Below are 20,833 nucleotides of genomic sequence, written 5' to 3'. Positions count from 1 at the left end.
ATATTTCTGACTATTACTTTGACATATTTAGTTATGATTGAGTCTGAAGAGCCAAATTAAGAGTATTAAAATCACTGCCAGCAGAACAGAACTTGGGGTAATCCTTTTGATCCTGATGCATTAATAGCAATCTGACTGTGACTCTATCTAATTGTACTTGCTCCCATCTGTACATTTTTTGTATTCATTACATTTCATCAAATGCATTGATAGCTACCCAGGCCAGTATAGGGGATGATCACCTAATTTGTAGATATTCAATTGTATATTGAGCACTTATTGTGTGCAAAATACTGTACTAAGTGCTTGGGAGAGTACAGCATAACTGGTAGACATATCTCCTGCCTAGTTCACATAGTTCACAGTCTAGAGGAGGAGAGAGCATTAATATAAATAAATCAATTACAGATAGTACATAAGTGCTGTGGGGCTGAGGGAAGGATGAATAAGGGGAGCAAATCAGGGCAACACAGAAGGGAGTAGGAAAAGAGGAAATGAGGGTTTAGTCAGGGAAGGCCTTTTGGAGATGTGCCTTCATGAAGGCTTTGAAGGTGGAGAGAATAATTGTCTGTCAGATATGAAGAAGGAGGACATTCCAGGCCAGAGGCAGTATGTGGGGGAGAGGTTGGTGGCGAGATAAGACAAGATCGAGGTACAGTGAGTAGGTTGGCCTTAGAGGAGAGAAATGTGCAGTTAAGGGCTCTAGTAGGAGGGTACTGAGGAGAGGTAGGAGGCGGCAAGGTGATTGAATGCTTTAAAGCTGATAATGAGTCTCTGTTTAATGTGGAGGTGGATGGACAACCACTAGAGGTTCATTAGGAGTGGAGAAACATGGCCTGATCACCTTTTGTAGAGAAATGATCCTGTTAGCAGAGTGAAGTATGGACTGGAATGGGGAGAGACAAGAAGCAAGGAGGTCAGCAAGGAGGTTGATACAGTAATCAAGACAGTATAACATAAGTATCAGGATTAACCTGGTAGGCTGTTTGAATGGAGAGGAAAGGACAGGTTTCAGCGGAAGGAATTAGTGATAGATTGAATACTTTAGAGGAATAAGGATAATGCCAAGTTAGAGGCTTGTGAGACAGGAAGGGGGGTGGTGCTGTCTACAGTGACAGGAAAATCATGGGGAGACAGGGTTTTGGTAGGAAGAGAAGGAGTTCTGTTTTAGACATGTTAAGTTTGAGGTGTCGGTGGGACATCCCAGTAGAGATGTCTTGAAAGCAGGCAGAAATCCTAGATTGCAGAGAGGGAGAGAGATCAGGACTGGAGATGAAGATTTGGGAATGATCTGCATAGAGCGGGTAGTTGAAGCCAGGGGAGAGAATGGGATTTTTGAAAACTTTTCTGCTGCTTCACCCACAGGTGATGAGAAGTTAATCATTTCTGTTTCCCCATTTGCTTTCTGTCTGAGATGTCTAAGCTGCTGTGAGTTGTGGTAATCATGATGTTCAATGAGTAGTGAGGGCTTGAGAGAGGAAGGCCGTACTGGGAAGGAGCTGAGGAGGGACTGAACCAGAGAGGCAAAGAGGGCTGAGGTGCTAACTGGGGTGTAGAAAGACATGAGCGAGATTAAGTAAGAGAGAATTGATTAAATACCTTGAAGCGAATGGCCAGGAGTTTCTACTTGTTATAGAGAAGAATGGGCAACCACTGGAGGTTTTAGAGGAGTGAGGAGAGATGCACGAAATGATGATCCAGGCAGTAGACTGCAGTGTGGGATGAAGACAGCAGAGATGAGAGGCTGGGAGATCTGTGATGAGGCTGATGTAGTAGAAATCCCACATAGATTATGAGACTCATGTGAGAAAGGGACTATATCCATACTGATTACCTTGCATCTACCCCACTGCTTCGATGCCTGTCTACTTGTTTTGTTTTGTTGTCTGTCTCCCCCCTTCTAGACTGTGAGCCCCTTATTGGGTAAGCATTGTCTCTGTTGCCAAATTGCACTTCCCAAGTGCTTAGTACAATGCTCCGCCCAGAATAAGTGCTCAGTTAATAAATAAAATTAAATGCTTAGCATAAAGCAAGCACTTAACAAATGTATTATTATAATGGTTCCAGGGTGGTCTGGGACTGCAGAGATTCATCTTGTCAACATTTTTGTGTTTCTCATTTTGCGAAGCTGTTGAAAGAAACATGCTTTGAGCTGCTTCATGGTCCCTAAAGGCCCAGCTGTCCTGCATTAGACTACAGACTCCTTCAGATGTAGGGAATGAGTCTCATTCCCTTTTTTGGTATTCTTCCCAAATTTCAGAAGCCAATGAGCTACCTTCATTAGTGTTAATAATGATGGAGTCGTTCTTCTAAAACCAGCTATACTTTCTACTAGACTCTACTATTTCAGAAGTCAGAGCTAATTATGTTTATCTAGGACTTTGTGGAGTTCACGTTAACTTTAGAACATATCAACTTTTCTTTCGGTTCAGAGCTGCCCTCCCTGCCCCGCCTCGAAATGTCCTGTACAGCATTCTTCCTATGAGGAAAATTGGCTAGCCAAGGGCTAATTCACAAACCTAGTTTTGCCTCCTAATGTTTGTTTGTGATTGGGTTTGAAGGGTTTGGCTCATTTTCTTTTCTTTTTGATCTATTTCTTTCAGCAGGAAAACTTAACCATGTTTTGGCAAACAACCTAGTTTCATTTCCAACTTTGTATAATATTTACCACAGCAGTATCATTGGAAGACTGAGGTTAGAGCAGTTCATTGTTTATTTTTTCAAATAACAAACCTGAATAACTTCAATTTTTTGATATTCCATATCCAGTGCAGGGGGAAAAACAAACTGTTTCATTATTTATGAAGAGTGTCTATTTTGAACTATTGAGTTAATGCCGTCTGTCATATCTCTTTGAAAAATGCTCAGATACATTTTGCTGTTCCTCTAAGTAAACTGTGAGCATATAATCAGCCAATCTTGTAGATAGTTTCAGAAATCTATCAGCCCATAATGATGTTTACCAGCCTGGATACTTTCATCCAGTTACACATTTAGAACTTGGGATTGATGTATTTGGTAGTGAAACTTAAGGCATTTTCTAATTTGATGGTAATTTTGAATCACCCAGTGTCTCACTTCTTTAGGCCCAGTCGAATTTCATTCAGGTGACAGGCCTGAAAAGCTATATTAAGGAGTGAAGACTGCAGTCACTGAGTTGGTTGTGGCTTATATTGACTTCCATAGGGTGCCATAGTTCTGAATGCCACAACTTCTGATACCAGTGTCTCTTAATGAAAACTTGTGCATTTTTAGCAGAAATGAGAATAGGTCAGGTGCATAAGCTTGTTGTGGGCAGGGAATGTGCCCGCTAATTCTGTTGTACTCTCCCAATCACTTTATAAGGTGCTCTGCACACCTTAATTGCTCAATAAATACGACTGTTGATGATACTCTGAGAGAGCATCAGAAGGACATTAGTGGAAAGTAGATCAAGAGGCAAGGCTTAGATGGAGGAGTTCTGCTCTCTTAGTCTGGTGGGTGATTTTTTTTTATGGCATTTTAGGGCTTGCTATTGTGCCAAGCACTATAATAATAATACTAATAATGATGTTGGCATTTGTTAAGCGTTTACTATGTGCAGAACACTGTTCTAAGCGCTGGGGAGATACAGGGTAATCAAGTTGCCCCCCTGAGGCTCACAGTCTTAATCCCCATTTTACAGATGAGGTAACTGAGGCACGGAGAAGTTAAGTGGCTTGCCCACAGTCACACAGCTTACAAGTGGCAGAGGTGGGATTTGAACCCTTGACCTCTGACTCCCAAGCCCGTGCTCTTTCCACTGAGCCATGCTGCTTCTCTACTGAGCCACGCTGCTTCTCTATGCTAAGCCCTAGTGTAGATTCAAGCTAATCATACTGGATAGCATCCCTGTCCTGCACAGGGCTCACAATCTTTAATTTCCATTTTACAGATGAGGTAACTGAGGCCCAGAGAAGTTGAGTGACTTGCCCAAGGTCACACTGTAGACTAGTAGCGGAGCCAGAATTAGAACTCAGATCCTTCTGACTCCCAGCCCTGTGTTCTATCCATTAGACCACGCTACTTCAGTCTAGGCCATGCTGCTTCGGACCTAATGTGAGGGTGATGTGAGAGTAAGAGGTAGGGAAGGAGAAAAGGAAGAGGAGGATGTGGGCACTGAGGATGCTCTGAAAACCAGATATGTACATCCAAGCATTTTATAACTTTGATCCACACCCCACCAGAGGTGGGCCCCCAAGAACTTCAGTCCACAATTTAATCTGCTCCTTGGATCATTTTTCCAAAACATTCCTGCTCAGTCCACACCTTCTCACTTCTCAATACCCTCCAGTAATTGCCCACCCATAGCTGCATCAAACAGAAACTCTTTACCCTCAGTTTTAAGGCATTCAATCAGCTTACCTTTACCTCACTGATCTCCTACTACAACCTACTTTGCACAAGTCGATCCTCCATTGCCAACCTATTGTCTGTAACTGGATCACGTCTGTCTCTCCAACCCCTTTCCCACAACCTCCCTGTGGCTTGGAACTCCCTGACAGACCACCACTTGCCCCCCATTCAAACCAATCCCAAAATCACATTCTCTTCAAGAGGCCTTTTGTGACTAAATCCTCACTTCCTCACCTATCCATTCTCCTTTTTGCAGTGTCTGTGCACTTGGGTATGTTCCCCTTAAGTGGTTTTACTCTTTCCCTCCTCAGCCCCACATTGCCCTGAAGCACTTAGACTTTGATGTTCACCCCACCTCAGCCCCAGAGCACTTATGTACATATCCTTATATTTTGCCATCTCACCATCTGTAATTTATTTCATACATCAGAGTCCCCACTAGACTGTAAGCTCCTTGAGGGCAGGAATTATGTCTACCAAATATATTGTTTGGTACTTTCCCAAACGCTCAGTACAGTGCTTGTACTGTACTCTTCCGAGTACTTAATACAGTGCTCTGTCTCAATAAGTACCACTGATTGATTAATTTCTCCACACATAAGTAGGCACTCAGTGAATACCATTGTTTGAAGAAACCAGCCCTAAATTGATGGTAATCAGTCGTGCGTCTATTACACTTCCCAAGTGCTTAGTACAGTCCATTGAACTCAGTAAATGCCATCACTGCGACTGCTGCTTTTGCACAGAGATGATGAGATTTTAAATTCTTGCTCCCTGATCACTCCAACCCTTTCTATACCCAGAGCCACAGTTTTCCTTCCTTCCTGGTCTTCACCATTGACAGCTGCTGCACTGGCATTTTAGTACAATGAAATAAACAGTTGTTATTTGGTAACATTTATTGGATTGGTCAGTGCTAATGCTATAGCAAATGACATGTCTGTAATAAACTACTCAGCCCCATGGCTGAACTTAAAAATAAAAAAAATCCCATTCTTGCTATGTGGGTAAGAGTCAGATTGGTGTCACTTTTTTCAATTTCTTCTCCTGCCCACTGCTAGGCAAAATTTTGTCTTTTGCTTGACTATTTTATTGTTTTGCCTATAATGTTGATTTATGCTAGCCTAAAAATGAATCTTGCTTTCCGTGCAAGAGGATTTCAATAACTGATTAATGATGATTAATCCTAAGTGGGTTTGGAAGGTTCATGGGGTGGATGAAGAATTTCAATCTCTGTTGTGCCATCCCTCCACCCCTCCCCATCTGGGGTTCTTGTAATTGCACTGAGCCCTCTAGGCTAAGCCTGCTTTAACATGTCTGACACTGGGTTAAAAGCTCAGCTGCCCTGTGAGTGTGCTATTTAATATTTCTGAGCCCTGTGATTAAGTAACGTGGGCACCCTGTGGAGAGGGCAAGTTGTAACCACCTTGTCAGCAAAGCCACGACACTTTTTACTTTCATACGCATTAGGAACTGGTTTCAGAACCCAAGAGCCAGGTGGAACTTTCTGATAGGGAAGAGACTTCAGCTGAACTGTGTGGCCCTTTTCTTCTGCTTCTGAATGAGTTTGGTAGTTGATATTCCTAACATGTTCCTGCTGGACTTAAGGCATTGTAGAAACAGCCGGCCGGCGAGGAACTTATCAAACTCCTCTTGGCTGGAAGCTAGGCAGTCGTGTCCTGTTGAGGAATTGCATTTGGGGGATTTGCAGTTGAGTAGAGAAGATGAGTTAACTGAGTATTGTGAGAAATGGTGTTAGTAATTATTACCTTTCTATGGGGAGAGATATTTACATGACATTTCAGGCACCTGCAATGTACTTCAATCAGTCATTTGTATTTCTGAGTACATACTCAGGTCAGGGGACTGTACTAGGTGTTTGCAAGGTATAATATAATAATAATTAAAAAAAGGGCTGGCCCTTGAAGAGCTTACAATCTATGGGATAAACAGCAGACACAAATCCTTTACAAACAGTAGGATTAAGAGGAAAAATATAGTTACAATTGGAAATAGCCAGGTTATTAAAACTGCAGAAATAGGTGGAACATGTCTGCATGTGTTGCATATAATTCACTATAACCCAAGTGCTGATGATAGCAGTAGGGATGAAATGGCATCCCCCAGTTTTGGACGGGGAGGGAGTTTCATGCCGAGAAACAGTGTGAGCAATCTGTGTACATGGGAAATGGCTTCCCTAAATGCAGTCAGGCACTGACTGCAGGGACCACAACAATGAGAAGTAGTGGAAAGAGCATGGAAAGAGCACAGGTCTGGGAGTTAGAGGACCTGAGTTCTAATTTTGGCTCTGTCACCTGCCTGCCTTGTGACCTTGGGCAAGTGACTTAACTTCTCTGGGCCTCTCTGGGCCTCTGTTTCCTCATCTATAATATGGGGATCAAATTCCTTATATTATGAACTACTTATGGGAGAGTGACTGTGACCAATTTGATTATCCTGGATCTACCCTAGTGCTGAGCTCAGTGCTTGGCAGATAGTAAATTCATTATTTCATTCGTATTTATTGAGCACTTACTGTGTGAAGAGCACTGTACTAAGCAATTGGGAGTGTAAAATAAAGCAATAAACCGACACATTCCCTGCCCACAAGGAGTTTACAGTCTAGAGTGGGAGATAGACAATATAAATAAACTACAGATGTGTACACAAGTTCTCTGGACCTGGGAGGGGGAATGAATAAAGGGAACAAGTAAGAGTGACACAGAAAGGAGTGGGAGAAGAGGAAAGAAGAGCTTAGTCAGGGAAGGCCTCTTGGAGGAGATGTGCCTTTATCACAATTATGATGATTTCTTTAATTACCACACTATTATATATTGGCTCCTCGTGGGCAGGACCTTCTTATGTGATGTGGGAGATTTAGTTGGTTACATTTCCAGTCTTCACATTAACTCCTCTGAATGAGAAAATTGGTAACAAGTTGGGATCCCTATTTCAGAGAATAATTCATTACAGATGAAGGTGGGACTATTGTGAAACATGTCAGCTGCACTGCTGAGGTATAAACAAAAGTTGTAAAGATTGCATTTTTTTCAGGAAAGAATCTATCTTCTCAGAGAGACAATAAAATTCTTGTTAATTACATGATCATTTCTGCTTCTAAGCTGCTTCATAGTGATCCATGTGTTTGGCTTGATTCTGCCAATTGTTCTCACCTTTTTCTGGTGGTAATAGCTAAATAAGGAGGGGCAGGCTTATAGTTATGGTGCAGTCATACACTCTATTGCCCTAAAAGCCTTGAAATTTTCTTTACTTGTCATCTCTGTATTTGGATGAGGCCCCGGTTTGATGGGAAGCAGTATGGTCCAGTGGAAAGAGCATGGGCCTGGGAATCAGAGGACCTGTGTTCTAATCGTGGATCTGCCACTTATCTGCTATGTGACCCTGGGCAAGTCACTTACCTACTCTGTGTTAGTTTTCTCATCTGTAAAATGAGATTAAATTCTACTCCCTCCTACTTAGGTAGTGAGCCCCTTTTGGGACAAGGACTGTGAACAACCTATTTTATATCTACCTAACAGAGTGCTGTGCTTGGCACATAGTAAGCACTTAATAAGTATAATAATAATTATACTTCAGTATTATTATGAATGATTATTATTATTATTTCCTTTTCTTGCTAAGGAATGGATTTGGCAGGAAGGAGACCACAGGTGGAATTATTCATGAAAGTGAGAATGCTCCATGCTAGCTTACTGAAGCCCATTTCCTCAGAAGAGCCTTATCACTCAGTGGCTGGAGGGCAACTTATTCAAAGACTTATCTACCTAACAAAACCCTAAGGCAACTTTCGATCTTTTTCCCAAGACTATATCCTTCAGTCAACCAGTATACAGTATTGGCTGCTGAGTGCCAGCTGTGTACACTTGGGAGGGAGACTGCAATAGAGTTGCAAAACTCAATCTCTACTCTCAAAGAACTTCTGATCTAGTGAACTATATGGTGCTGGGGATATAGATAACATTTTTTATGGTATTTTTTAAGCACTTACTATGTGCCAGGCACCCTACTAAGCACTGAGGAAGATTCTAGATAATCAGGTTGGACACCATCTATTCCCACTTAGAATTTATAGTCTTAATCTATAAGGCTCAAAAAAGGCTTTTAAGGCTCAAAAAAGTGAAGTGTCTTGCCCAAGGCCACACATCAGACAAGTATCAGAGCCAGGATGGGAACCCAAGTCCTCTGACTTCAGGCCTGTGCTCTTTCCACCAGGCCAAGCTGACTCTCATTCCCTGGGATTCCCTAGGAAATCAGGGCCTAGGGATCTGAGGAAACCCAGCCCCTTAAGTGCATCTGTAGATTTTACTGGTGTTATACTCCATGCATAGGATGCAAACAGGCTGAGCACAGCATTTGGTTCAAGATGGAACGCTTTCTCCTTCGTAGCCAACAGACTACTCTCCCCACCTTCAAAGCCATCCTACAATCATATCTTCTCAGAGAGTTCTTCCCCAACTAAGTCCTGATTTCCCCTACTTCCTCTCCCTTCTGTGTCACCTATGCACTTGTATCTATACCCTTTAAGCACTTGATATTCACCCCACCCTCAGCCCCAGAACACCTAAGTTCTTACCTGTAATTTATATTAATGTCTTTCTCCCTTTCTAGACTGTAAGCTCCTTGTGGCCAGGAATCATTCAGTCATATTTATTGAGTCCTTACTGTGTGCAGAGCACTGCACTAAGTGCTTGGAAGAGTACAATACAAAAATTAACAGACATGTACCCTAACCGTAGTGAGCTTACAATCTAGAATCATGCCTACCAGCTCCATTGTATTATACTCTCCCAAGTGCTCTTTAAAGTGTTCTGCACATAAGTGCTCAATAAGTACCATTGATTGGCAGTAACCCAGGAAGGAGTTTTAGTTTATTTTTACCCAAAGGGAGGGCTAACAGATGGGCTAATTTGGCTACTGTTTGATGCTACTTAAAACCCTACTTAAAACTCACCTCCTCCAAGTCACCTCCTCCAAGAGGCCTTCCCAGACTGAGCTCCTCTTCTCCCTCTACTCCCTCTGCCACCCCCCCCCTTTTACCTCTCCGCAGCTAAACCCTCTTTTTCCCCCTTTCCCTCTGCTCCTCCACCTCTCCCTTCCCATCCCCACAGCACTGTACTCGTCCGCTCAACTGTATATATTTTCATTACCCTATTTATTTTGTTAATGAATTGTACATCGCCTTGATTCTATTTAGTTGCCATTGTTTTTACGAGATGTTCTTCCCCTTGACTCTATTTATTGCCATGGTTCTTGTCTGTCCGTCTCCCCCGATTAGACTGTAAGCCCGTCAAATGGCAGGGACTGTCTCTATCTGTTGCCGACTTGTTCATCCCAAGCGCTTAGTACAGTGCTCTGCACATAGTAAGCGCTCAATAAATACTATTGAATGAATGAATGAATGCCACCATGATCAAGTGAAATTCCATCATCCTTAGGATAAGAATGTGTGGGTTCTCTCAGAAAAAAACACCACCAAATGCCAAACAAATGGTGCTTAGATGCCAAACACCAAATGGCTGGACTCTGACAAGTTGAGGTGACAAGAATAAGATCCCAGTGAGTTCATATGCATAGTGGTTTGTTCTCTATCTCTCTTTGAATATCCAAACAAAGCCTCTGCTGCTAGCTGTTTATGTGATTTCTCTTCCTTGGATGCACTAGAATTGAACGGAGCAAGACAAAACCGAAGTGCTTTTGCTAGGACAGAGGTCAGACTTTAATGCACATATGTACGTGCTGCAGTGGGCTTGAAAGCCACCCACACCATCAGTACGCTTAATGGCTTTGCTCTGGTTTGGCCTTCAGTTCTCTGGCTCTCGTGTTAATTGCACAGAGCCTTTCATGTGAGTCTTTTCAACTCTATTCCTGGAGCATTTATCTGTATTTATTTCAACAGATTGGTGGAGAGACAAAGACAGCTTTTCCAGAGGTGGGTAATCCAGTCTCCCCCTCTCCCCCATGAAACTTCTCAAAAGAGGTGTGAGTCTTGGAGATATCGGTGATATCGAAGAATATTCTTCCTTTGGATTGGATCCTTGGCAGCAAATTAGGGGTTCATATTGTATATGACTAAAAAGAATATGATTTTGCCGGGTTGAAATGTTGGGGTTTCAAAGGAAATGCAGGCTTGGAACTGCTGCCTGCACTGTGTCTTCAGCCAGTGATGTGGCAGATACCGAACTGAAGAAGCCAAATCCTTTCTCTGTATTTTTACCTGCTTTAAACAAATTGCTTTATTTTGCTATGGAATAGCTGACCCTGTAGTCCCATTCACAATTTATCCTTGAACAATAAGAGAAAAATCTCCTTGCAGTAAATGTTCAGTTATTGTTGATTTTTACCCTCCTCTTCAAAAAAAAAAATAATGGAGAAAGCTTTATGAAATAATGATGCTAGCTTCAGCTGCTCGTAAATGTTTGTGCTTAATATCTTAATCAATAGTTAAGACTCAGAAGGCCACCCTGCCTCTATCCTTGGGCTGTGATCAGCTGTCCCCCCCGAGAGGTAAAATCTCTTAGAGAAGACACCAGAATCACCCAACATCTGGATATGTTTAACAGAAAGTCTCCATTGTTTGTCTTTGGTTAATTAATTGTGTCATCAGTTGATATAGAACCTGTCTACCAGCAATCACAGACAGCATAAATTCCAGTTGGGACACCTGATTGAGTTATTACATAGCTCCAAGTCGGTGCAACCTCCTTTCATTTGTGCACAGTAATTTGAAATCTTCCCTTTTCAGAAGCTCGTACACTAGCCCTAGAAAGCTTTCTCTCCAACATTTGAACCAACAAAATCTCCAAGCAAAACTGAGCTTCACCTCCTTTCTACACCTAATCTGATCCTCTGATCTGGCTTTCTCATTCTTTAGCTCTTCTGCCCTGACTTCAAATTCTTAGTAGGAATCTCATTTCTCTACCGCTAGATTGTAAGCTCCTTGAAGGCAGGGATTATATCTACCGACCCTATTGTATTGCACTCTCCCAAGTGCTTAGAATGGTGCTCTGCACACAGTTTAAGAAACACCATTGACTGATTGATTTGTCATTGTAATGGATGCTGAAGAAGCACTGGAAAAGGAGACTCACTCAATCCTATTTATTGAGCACTTACTGTATGCAGAGCACTGTAGTAAGCACTTGGGTAGGTACAATATAACAGAATTGGTTGACATGTTCCCTGATCATAACAACATTAGAGTCTAGAGGAGGAGACAGACATTAATATAAATAAATCACAGATATGTTCATAAGTGCTATGGGACTGAGGGAGGGGTGAATAATGGCTGAAAATCTAAGTGCAATGATGATGCAGAAAGGAGAGGAGAGGAAATAAGGGCTTAGTTGGGGAAGGGCTATTGGAGGAGATGTCGTTTAACAAGGCTTTGAAAGTGGGGAGAGTGATCAGATGTTCACTGATACGATATCATGTCTGATATGAAGAAGGAGGGTGTTCCACACCAAAGGCAGGATGTGGGGAAGGGCTCAGGGGTGAGATAGATGAGATTGAGATGCAGTAAGTAGGTTGGCATTAGAGGAGCAAAGTGTGCAGACTGGGTTATAGTGGGAAATCACTCTAGACTGTATGGTCGTTGTGGGCAGTGAACGTGTCTGCCAACTGTTATAGTCTGCTCTCCCAAGCACTTAGTACAGTGTTCTGCACTCAGTAAATGTTCAATGAATTTGACTGCTTTATTGAGGGGCAAGGTGATTGAATGCCTCAAAGCCTGTGATAAGGCATTTCTGTTTGATGCAGGGGTGTTTAAGCAGCCATTGGAGATTCTTGGAGGAGAAACAGCGTGGCTCAGTGGAAAGAACCTGGGCTTGGGAGTCAGAGATCATGGGTTTGAATCCTGGCTCTGCCACTTGTCAGCTGGGTGACTGTGGGCAAGTCACTTCAATTCTCTGGGCTCAGTTCCCTCATCTGTAAAATGGGGATTAACTGTGAGCCTCATGTGGGGCAACCTGATTAAGTGCTAGAACAGTGCTCTGCACATAGTAAGCACTTAACAAATACCAACATCATCATTATTATTATTATCGGAGTGGGGAAACATGGATTTCAAGGATTTATAGAAAAATAACCTGGGCAGCAGAGTGAAGTAAGGACTGCAGTGGGGAGAGAGAGGCAGCAGAGGGTCCAGCCAGGAATCAGTTTTTCTATCACTGCATGGAAGACACCAATGTCTTTTCTAGTGCTTAATACAGGTCTCTGCCCAGAGAAAGTGTTTTAATAAATGCTTACTGCTATTTCAAGCTGCCTCCCACTGTTTGCCTACCATGTATCCTGGATCTGTGTTGGGAAAAGCAGGAGACTCAGTGTTTTGAGCAGAGTGTCACCTATCCTTTCCCATTGGGTTACCCCACAGTGGGAACCATCGTAATGGTACGGCAACCTGAGGTGAGTGATGGGCCCTGGCTACTATTTCACATGGAAGGATTGGCTTCTGGTTAACGTCAGAACGTAATTATCAAGGTGGAAATCTGCTTTTTCCTTATAAACTGTATCACCTGTTCCCTCAAGCCTCAGCAGAGCACCAAGGAATAATAGATGCCTCAAATGAAGTCAGTGGTTTTATGTGAATGAATGTCATTTAAAAGGTAATTTCCTCTGGAAATCAACAAGGTTTCAGAGCTGATATATGACCTTGATGTCATGAGGGATTAATGAACTCCCTACAGCTAACCTCTGGGTAAAAAGGGTGTGATATTTTTTTTTCTTCATACAATTTCTAGATATCCCATTAATTTTTAGGGAAAAAGCAATCTTTCATTTACACAATGTTTTTGAATTATACTGAATTTACCCTTGTTCTGACCAGAAAACTCCTCACTGTGTGTCTGTGACTGCAAGCCACACATAAGTGGCTTTGTCTCTGTATATTTATATATACAAATTCATATAAATACACAAAATGAAATATATATACATATTCCTACAAGCAGACTCTGAAAAAAAATTACTGGGTTTTATCAGCATCCTTCCGGGCTGCTGGAGTAAAAGGAGAAAAGAGAGGGTTTTTTGTGAGATTTTTTTTTTCTCCTTAGAGCAGTGACCTGGAGAATCCTGAAGGCACCCTGAAAAAGACAAAGTTTAGGAGCTTATCTGGCATCAAGTGCATCCAAGTGGCAAACCTCCATCCATGACATTTAAGAGCCTAAATCTTCTGGTGTGACAGAAGACCTTGGAAATGGTGCTCTTAGTAGGCCCCATTTGGCCCAAGGAGGCAAGAGTTTCTTCCCCTATAATCCCCAACTATCCCAAGCAGCAATCAGTCAATCAACTAATGGTATGTACTGAGCACTTGCTGAATGCAGAACACCATCCTAAGTACTTGGGAGAGTACAGTAGCTTTGGTAGTCAAAATCTCTGCCCCCAAGGAGTTTAAATATGCTCACATAAACATCACATCACATCGCCTCAGTTCCCATAGGTTGGGTAGGAGCATGCTGAGGTGTGATATGATTTAGCAGGATATTTTTGTACCTTGAGTACCTTTTGGGAAACCTAAGGTGGAGCTTTGCTCTCTGTCTTATTTCCTGTCAATCAGTAGCATTTTTAGAGTGCTTTGCTGTGTGCATAGAACCTACTAAGCATTTGGGAAAGTACAGTACAATAGGGTTGGCAGATGCAACCCCTGCCCACAAGAAGCTTATAGTCTCCAGGGAGCCACTGAGTTTTTCCAGTGAACTGAGTACTAATTGTATTCCCCCAGCTTATGTCCAGGTCAGTTGCTCTACTTGCTTCACCTATGTTTTTGCACTGGCCTTATCTGCAGAGGCTCATGGCCACCACTGGCAAATAGTTGACCATCAATTTTCAATTCTGCTCCTCAGAATATTCAGGCACTTGAGAAACAATGTAGTGGGAAATATTGAGCATTATGAGACTTCAAGGTTCTAGACTGTGTCCACTAGCTCAATCACAATTTTTCATTAACAAATTTCAAGCCCAGCCTGCTGCCTTGGGGCATTTTGTTTTGTCAGTCGGAAAGTTGCTGCTCAGGACAAACAATAGGAAAAGAAAATGAAAACAACTGTCTCTCCAAAGCCATTAGTAACACTGAACATGGCAATGATGGCTAACAGTGTCTAATAATCCATCAAGGTATCTGGCCTGTCAGCTATAAAAATGTCATATCTAAAAGTTTATTATTAGTCCTCTGTAGTGCACATAAATATGGCTTACTGTTGATGCCAGGGGATGGGGGTAGCTCTGCATTAGATTTTGGGAGGTGGCTCTACTGTCCTGCCTCCATCCTCTCACCCTGTTCCCTCCCCCTGAGATGCCCCCTCCCCAAATCAGACAGACCGCAGACCTCTCCATGTTTGAAACCCTCCTAAAATCTCATCTCCTCCAGTGAGATTTTTCCCCGAGAATCCCCAACATCCTGGAGCATATCACTTCAACAACCTCCTCTAATGCTTACATATTTAGTTATACCCTTCCTTGAAAATTGTGTTGGTTCGAGTATTCAATTTTGCAGTCAATTATTTATTCTGATTATTTTCTTTGCAACTCTTTCTAAGTCTGTCTCTAACATTAGAAGTGTAAGCTCTTTACACACCTAGCACTTCTGAGGACTTGGGAAAGTACTACAGGAGAGCATATCTCACCAGTGGGCGTTCAATAAACACTATTGATGCTACCTACAGTTGTTCAGCTAAAAGAAACAGAAGCTCTGTGGTGACTTGGAAGATGTCCTGAGAAGTTTGGTCCATGCACTAAGCAACCAAAGCTACCATGGGGAAGGAAGTCCTGTGGGTCAGGGAGAATTAAGACTCTCCTTGTCTCTGCCATTTTAATTAGCATTTTCTTATTGGACGATAGTCTTCTGGGATAGCCTGGAGCCCAGCAGTACTGTACCCCATGTTATGTCTTCTGCCAACCTCTCAGAAGTCTTAAAATTCACAACTCTCTTAAATATGTGAAAACAAAAAAGAAGCTAAAAGCTCCGACGTGAGCTCTTCCATCCACATTTTATAGATGAAATATTTAGCGTTTTAAATTAAACATGTCTAAAAATCTTATTCCAGAGAGGCTCCTACAACCATCCTGCTTACAGTACTCTAACCTTGGAACAGATTATGAATATGAATCAAGGTCAGCCTTTCTTATTTTTCACTCTCACCCAAGTCTTAATTGGTCACCAAATTTCAAGGAGAAGAGCTGAGGAAAAGTACATGGTGAGGGGGAAATTTGGGGTAACTTTCAAGTTTGTGAGAAATTCTAGTTTCCATTTACTTTCCCTTTGTTACTATGCTATCATTCTGTCTGATCAAGTTATTGGAAATAAAAGAGAAAATAGTCCCACTGTAATTTACTTCGAAAAGAAATCTCTGCAGCAGAACTTCTCCCCTCAGTGCCTCCAAATAAGTCAGATTACTAACTTGTGATGGGGAGTGTCCATTGTGCAGTTTTCTCAGCCAGATCTTTTGAAAAAGAGCAAATGGATCATCATGGATCTTCTCTGCAGCTTTACAGGTAGAGGCTCTTGATCAATTAATTAATGGCATTTATTGAGCACGTACTCTGTGTATTGTACTAAATGCTTGAAAGAGTACAGTCCATCAGAATTGGAGGACACGTTCCCTGCTAACAAGAAGCTTACAAAATAGAGAGGGAGACAGGTATTAAATTACAGAGATGGAAAATAGCTGGGAGCAAGGACATGTACTTAAATGTTGTGGAGCTGGAGGTGGGGTGAATATGAAAGTGCTTAATGGGTACAGACCCAAGCTCATAGGTGACACAGAAAGGAGCGTGAACAGGGAAAATGAGGACTTGGTCAGCAGTCTAGTCATCAGAATGATCTCAACATCCTGTGGAATGTTTGCAGAGTTGCTTAGTGGATAGAGCATGGCCTTGGGAGTCAGAGGTCATGGGTTCTAATCACCGCTCCACCAATTGTGAGACCTTGGACAAGCCACTTAACTTCTCTGTGCCTCAGTTACCTCATCTGTAAAATGGGGAATAAGATTGTGAGCCCTATGTGGGACAACCTGATCACCCTGTATCTATCCAGTGCTTAGAACAGTGCTTGGCACATAGTAAGTGCTAAACAAACACAAACATTATTATGATTATTTGTCGAGATCCAGCATCATAGAGATGATGCAAGGTCTCTGAATAATGACTCTCACCCAGTACCATGCTGGGCCCTTTGTGGACATGCCATAAATCCTTGAGGGTTGCAGCTATGCTGCTGCTCCTGGTGGTAGTGGTCATAAGGACCTGATGATAGTTCTGAATGTATTTTCATCATCACTGGGGTGGTTGGCACCAAGAGGCAAGTCTCCAGGACTACATTTCATCAATTGGCAGGTAGCGAAGGGGTTCAAGACTGTCCTTCCTCAATTGGAGCTGAGAGTGGGTTCCATTACAAAGATTGCCCTCTGGCTACTGACAGATGGGCTAAAGTAAATGGAGAAGCAGTCTGGCCTAGTGGAAAGAGCAAAGCATGGGGAATCAGGAGATCTGAGCAGTAATCCTGGCTCTGCCACTTGCCTGTTGTGGGACCTTGGACAAGTCTCAACTTTTCTGGACTTCAGGTTCCTCACTTGTAAAATAAGTATTAAATTCCTATTCTCTGCCATGTCCTGCCAGAGAGAGTGAGCCTCACAAGGGGCAGGGACTGTATCTGATTTGTAGTGTATTTACCCTAAAGCTTAGCAGATAGCATTTAACTAATACATACTTATTATTAAACTTGGGAGGCTGAATGGGGTGGGAAGGAAGGAAGGGAATTGACCCTACCTTAGCTTGCAGGATGGCGGTCAGAGGCCCAGCCCCTGGAATATGCAAGGTGGCAGGTGGCAAGTCCTCCCAACTGCTAACGGGACCTCTAGCAGAAGAAAGAAGGTAAAAGCCAATCATTGGCAGATACCACCATCACGATACATATTTCCTGAAGCAGTCAGGGTGACACGGCACTGTATCTGATATCAGCAAACAGCAGGAGCCAAAAGAAGTGCTGTGCTGTGGGTTGCGTTTTCATTCCTGAATAACTTCTTAGGATAGGTATTTATGTGTTTCGTTGACTTCCTGTTGCCAAGTCTGAAGGGGAGAATGCACTCTGCTCTCCAGCTCACTCATATGAAATGATTCGCTAAATGCTAAGCTTTGTAATGAGCCAGGCAATGGTATTTTAACTTGGAGAAAGTCAGGAAATGCCAATATATGGTTCCCATGGGAACCTCACCTATGGTCCGTTGTGCAGTTCTGATGATTAGAGAATAGGAGGTGAATCAACAATACCTCATTTTAAAAACTCGGAGGTACAAAGCCTGTATAGACCTCACGAATGACTAAAGATACTTCGAGATCCAGATGTTGGAAGCCATTTTAAAAGTTCAGATTGGATCTATTTATGGCCCAAACAAGTCTCTCAGGGTGTGTATACACTGTAAGCTAATTTGAAGGCATTTGGTCTTGATGCTTTACATGCTGTTATGGTACAATGGCGCACATGCTGGGTTACCTGATTGCTCAAATAATTCTCGGTGATTACATCAGTAATTCCCCAGCCCCAGGCTCCAGGGACATTATCAGCATCTATTTCAGTAGCCTTTATTACAAAGGAGCTATATAAAGCATAAGTCAGTTTGAATAGTGAGAATCAGGCATCCATCTAGCAGCAACCACTATATTTCCATATCTGAATGCTGATTGTTAACACTAATTTCCTAAATATTCAACTCTCCAGTCACCACCCTCCCTACGGCTCCCACCACCGTTCGGTCCCATTACCTTGAACTTTGACACTTGAGGCACCTGGGATTCATCCCTGGGGAAAGCGATACCTCAGAATGGAATACATACCTGCCACCATTTTAATTAGTTCTATTCTTCCCTATTTGGGAGAATGCCTGCTTTTCTCTCTGCTGGTGGCAATTGCTATGGGAATTGCGAATGCAGGACAATCTGAGAATCTTTACTACACACTAGCTTGACCCCTCTGCCCCCAACCTTTCCCGAATTTCACGTACAGAGGGGAGACAAGCTCTTCGCAAGCTAACATGTCGGCGTCTGTTCCAAGTTCCTAGGATACAGTAGTGACAGGAGCCTTAAAATAATTAGTCACAGTGGTTTCTGGGAAGAGTTCTGTGGCCCAGAGTAATACATGAGAAAGGGATACATAGGTCCTGCCAAGTTCTAAATTATTGCTCCTGCCATTTCAAAACCAAAAATAGAATCCTAAAAATTAAATGTCTAAGACCTATTAAGATATCTTTTATATATGATATTAGGGTTCAGTAATCACAGACAATTATGAATGAGAAAGCTCGCTGTGGGCAGGGAATGTGTCTATTATTAGCGTGGCTCAGTGGAAAGAACCTGGACTTCGGAGTCAAAGGTCATGGGTTCGAGTCCCGGCTCTGCCATTTGTCAGCTGTGTGACTGTGGGCAAGTCACTTAACTTTTCTGTGCCTCAGTTACCTTATCTGTAAAATGGGGATTAACTGTGAGCCTCACGTGGGACAAGCTGATTACCCTGTATCTACCCCAGCACTTAGAACAGTGCTCTGCACATAGTATGTGCTTAACAAATACCAACATTATTATTATATTGTACTCTCCCAAATGCTTAGTGCAATGCTCTGCACACTTAATAAATACCACTGACTGACTGAAGACTTTCATTTAGAGACTTGGAGGTTTGGGATCTTCCATCTCAGGATAAGCTGAGCTTCCACCTAAAATAAAGGATGATCCCCCATTTTCATTCTACTCACATGTATGTAAGGGAGCATCTAATATTTGCTTCACTACAAAAGCCTTGCCAGGTTATAGTAAATCTCAAGTATTTCTCATGTTATTGAGAAAATCCTTCCTGGGATTCAGCATCAAACTTTCTTCATTTAATAATGGCTTAAACTTCTGTATCAGTTCCCTTGTGCCAATGTATTCTTTAACAGTGTGCAAAAGCAGTGGATGGATGGGAGACGAATGTAGCAGACAGACCAGCTTAACAGACAGCAATCAGGATGGGATGACTGTCCTTGAGCAGAAGTTTCAGGAAGATCAGGAAACCAAGAAGCATATTGAAAAGTAGCAACAGTTGCAGGAATTAGCAAATGAATCAGCGGTGCAGTAAACGACAATCTTGATGTGCTATCAGTGTGGAATGGAAAGTTGGTTGAGCATAGGTTGTTTTCAGCCACATTGGAGCATATGGCTAAGATCTCAGAAGGATGTCTATTCTTTACTCTTTCCTTCCATCTTTTCCTCACTCCCTCTCTACTCTTCTTCCCTTTCTCCTCCTCTCCCTTTCTCTTCTTGTCTCTTTCTCTGTCTTTCTTCCTGCTTCTTTCTCTTTCTTCTTTCCCTTCTTCTTTCTTTCTCCCTCTATCTCCTCTCCCTCCTTTTTTCCCATTTCCTGCCTTCCTCCTCTTTATCTCCATCTTTTCTCTCCCTTCTTCCTTCCGCGCTCTTCCTCCCCCTTATTCCCTCCTCTTCCCATTCTCTTCCTTCCTCTCTCACTCCCTTCTCCTCTCCCTCTTTCCCTTTATCCTTCTCCCCCACTAAGTGTATAAACCTAAGTTGAATGCTCAGCCTGCCAATAGATATACTGACTGAAATGTAAATATGTCTAAGTATTTCCTTGTACTACATCCTCTCTCTATATCTACACTTTTTGCTTTGGTACTTTTAGTCAAGCTTCCCAGAAGTCAGATCCTGTTGTTTATTTTGATATTTGAACTTTTCAAAATCTATAGTTCTGATATTTATGAAATTAGAGTTTGTAGAGGAGCGTATCATTCTGGCTATTCAGTTCTTTTACAAGATTGGTGGAAATATGCAATCCTAAATGCTGTCAAACTTTAATCACTAATAATAATCATCATCATCATGATTGTGGTATCTATTAAGGTCTTCCTATGTGCTACATGTTATACAAAATGCTGGGATGGGAACAAGGTATTAGGATTGAACTAATCCCTATCTTACATGGAGTTCACCATCTAAGTAGAGGGAGTAGGATTTAATCTCCATTTTACAGAGGGGGAAATTAAGGCACAGAGAAATTAAGTGACTTGCCCAAGGTCACAGCATAAAAGTGGTGGAACTGGGATTAGAACCCAGGTTCTCTGACTCCCAGCCCCGTGCTCTTTCCACTAGGCCATGCTGCTTCCCTGTCACTGATGTCAGTCTTCTTCCTCATCCCCACTCACCCAAGTTCAGGACCAGGAGAAATCCTGAAACGAAGCTGGCTCACATGAGGAAGATTGCATTAACTATCAAGGCAAACCATTTACTGGTTTCTCTTTTCATGGAGGGGAAGCTGTGTGGCCTAGCTGAGAGAGTTTGGGACTGGGATTCATAGGACCTAAGTATAATTCCAGCTCCACCCCTTGTCTTCTGTGTGACCTTGGGCAAGTCATGTAACTTCTCTATGCCTGTTTTCTCATCTGTAAAATGAGAACTGAGACTGGGA

This window comes from Ornithorhynchus anatinus, chromosome 6 (genome assembly GCF_004115215.2).
Source record: "Ornithorhynchus anatinus isolate Pmale09 chromosome 6, mOrnAna1.pri.v4, whole genome shotgun sequence".
In the NCBI taxonomy this organism is placed as follows: domain Eukaryota; kingdom Metazoa; phylum Chordata; class Mammalia; order Monotremata; family Ornithorhynchidae; genus Ornithorhynchus; species Ornithorhynchus anatinus.
This window is presented reverse-complemented; position numbering follows the sequence as displayed.